Source organism: Etheostoma cragini, chromosome 7, assembly GCF_013103735.1.
Source record: "Etheostoma cragini isolate CJK2018 chromosome 7, CSU_Ecrag_1.0, whole genome shotgun sequence".
NCBI classification, from domain to species: domain Eukaryota; kingdom Metazoa; phylum Chordata; class Actinopteri; order Perciformes; family Percidae; genus Etheostoma; species Etheostoma cragini.
The window spans coordinates 3,796,795-3,799,962 of NC_048413.1; the positions used below are offsets into that span (position 1 = coordinate 3,796,795).

The 3,168-nt window shown below is 37.3% G+C and overlaps 1 long non-coding RNA gene across 1 annotated transcript; it reads right to left on the reverse strand.

Annotated features, from left to right (window-relative positions):
* Positions 1–1,257: 1,257 nt before the first annotated feature.
* LOC117947139 lies at positions 1,258–2,273 on the reverse strand. The gene is made up of 3 exons (XR_004657168.1): positions 2,189–2,273; positions 1,782–1,900; positions 1,258–1,674 (listed from the first exon to the last, which is right to left on the reverse strand). It is a non-coding gene; the product is annotated as an uncharacterized LOC117947139 (long non-coding RNA).
* Between the last annotated feature and the right edge of the window lie 895 nt (positions 2,274–3,168).

The window sequence follows — 3,168 nt, forward strand, 5'->3', positions numbered from 1 at the left end:
GAAGTCTTCCCATCTCTTCTTTACTCCATCTATGAATGTGCTGTTGTCCTTATCCAGGATTCGTCGCAGCTCACTCATCACCTGTAACGTAATGAGTGTTAAAATCTGCAACAATGCATCACTTTTTTTAAAGAGCTAAAGTAAATCAATTGCTTACGTGATGAAGATCCTTAAAACATGGGTAGGCATTGAGGAGCTTTGTTGGCCTGTCCTCTTCTTTCATGGAATCACTGTCGATGAAGACTCTTCTTGCTTCAAACTCGAGGTCAAGGATTTGGGTGACTGCATCTTTGTTGGGTTTGGTTATCTTGAACATCTCCTGCAGAGTTTTGTAATGTCTGGCCTGCATGATCAGACTGTCTTTATCAGCTAAAATAGAGAACACAAATCAGTAATGGGTATCAAACATGTCAATATGAATGATAATATGGGTTTCAGTCAACAAGTGTAACAATTAAGTGCATTAAATATGCACAAATGGGTTGGCAGGTGACTGGAATTGGCCGTTTTATTTTGAGCATTCATTTCTCCAATAAAGAACAGAAAAAGAATGTTTGTGTGTACTGTACATTATAGATCTTAAAAAGGAAAACTAAATCAGCAGGTCAGACTTGCTGCCTGAGAAATGCAACCACTGCTTCTCTAATTTAAAGTGCAAAATATATGGATAAACAAAACCCCCTTACTGCAAATCCCCATCAGTCACAAAGCAAAGTTAAGTATGTTAGTAATTAAGTAAAATATGCCCTTTCTGCTTTTTAGAAAGCCAAATAGATGAAATCACATGAGAACTAATCTGTAACAGCAAATATATTAAAACAGAATTAAACTAAAGGTATAAGTGTCTGTATTATATTATGATATCCAAAACGGCCCAGGACATTTCCTAGTCTTCATGCCCAAAATTGTTGTCAAATTACACTATTCCAACTTACGTGAGCTGTGGCCATCATCAGAACTGCTCCCAGATGTTTGATGCAAAATAATCGTTGATGCACCACTTGAATCTGCATCATAGTCTTCTCTGTCACTCGATGAGAAGTCGATGCGACACCTTTTCTTTGGCTGGCCCCTCTCTGGTGTGGGCCCCTGCCTCTTTTTAGGGGACTTCACATTCTGCAGCCTCTTGTGAAGATTGTTGTAAATGCTCACCTGTGTTATTAAATGCCATCGTTTTATGTTACAGATAAACCACTTCAGTCAAAATAAATTTGCAAACAAATATATTTACCACAAATGTAAATCACTTACATGCTTCATAGTTGTATCTTTATCCTGTAGCATGGGATAATATTCCACAAGTCTCCTAGCCATTGAAGTGACTTCATGCTTAGAAGGGTACCGCAGCTCCTCTCCTTGCTCACTGGCTCCCAAGATGGAAATCATGCTGGTGACAGTGTTCCTCACCAGTCTGCATCTCAGCTCTTTAGACATGACACAGTCCCTTTCTCTGCCAGTGCGGGCCATCTCAAAGTAGTGCTCGCGAGCTTGCTCTAACTCACTATCTGTATAAACCACATATTCTGGAGGACTGGGAAGCTGCAGGGTCTTCCTTGGATTTTTCATCACCAAAGGAGAAGATGTCTGGGGCAAGATTGGAGGCACTCCTCTAGGTGAAGACACTGTTCCTGCTTCACCAGGGCCAGATTTGTCTGTTAAGGTGGCATTCCCATCCTACAAGAAAAAAACAAAAAGTATAACGTTTAAAATTTAAACAACAGACTCCGTTAGAAACCATGTGTTGTGCTAGGTTTTTTCGAGCAAAGTAGGTAACCAGCTACCTCTGGGTTAATAAGAGCCCAAACTCGTTTCCTCCTGAGAAAGTGTTCCGGCCCAGGAAAAAGATCTCACAAATCATCACGACTGAGGGTGTGAAGCAAGGCCTCGTCAACATTGGCAGCTAAAAGACAGTACAATAATTAAAAGCTTGTACGAACAAAAAGAAATAACCATGTTTTTTTTTTTAACTTAACAATGTACTAATATTTAACATGACAGGTCAAAGTATACAGTACTGTCTAAATCTTTTGGTATATCTTGTCCATGACTTAGAATAAATTGAATACAATTTAGACATTTAGTGTCTTGAAATTGAACAAAAGTTTAAAATAATTTTGTGTTAAGAGCGTATTTACTTATCTAACAACATACATTATTATGCATGTTTTAACACCTAGACAGAGCATACCATTTAAAATTGATGCTATGACATCATCCAGTTCGTCCATTATTGTCCCCTCTTTAGGTCCCTCTACTAGCTCCTTTATCTGGTGGGGAAGACAGTCATAACTTAATGACACAATATATTTAATAACCATAAGATATAACTGCTTATCTCTAGTTTACCTTAGGTTACGTAAATGCGCGACACAAATAATTTGTTAAAAAGTCGGTCTTCGGGTCAGTTCCAGTAGAAGGCTACAGACGAGAGTGGATAAGACGAGAACTGTGTCCCGGCGTTGTTCAGCAGTTGTTGGGTTTGTGAGTGAAAATGCATCAAACATGCTAAGGCATATCCAACGCCATCACCCAGATGTGCCAATCACCGAAACAAGACAAAAAAACTGTCCAACTTCTCTTCCCACAATTTATTTTTTTAATTGTTATTAAACAATTTTAATAAATACATTTGAGCTTCATTGAAATTAGTTTTGTGTACATTTTTAATAATTGAGCAATGGAAAAATAATTGGTAATTGAAAAATTAATCGTTGGATTAATCATTAGATTAGTCGACAAATTGAAAAAAATTATTGCTAGATTAATCGTAAAAACTAATTGTTAGAGACAGCCCTGTATCAACATACAAATCATTTATGCATGTATCTACAAAATAACCTGGTTATTATTCATTGCATATGTATAGCGCCACAAAAAACGCAAACCCTAATTTATGATTAAGTGCATGCAACTCTGCAAGAAAGTAAGGTTATTACATTAATAAAAATGAAAAACAACAGATTAGCATCCTTCTATGGCCGTCACATCCAAGGGTGCGTTCAAAAACCATAATTTTAAACCACAGCAGAAAAAAAAGCACATTATGCAGTCTGCCAGCTGAAGAGATGTAACCTTAGATTGGCTATTATGTATTAACAAATATATGGTTGATCCGCATCACAGTTCATTTTTGACAGACCAAGGGGCAGAATGTTCTTTTTTTAAACT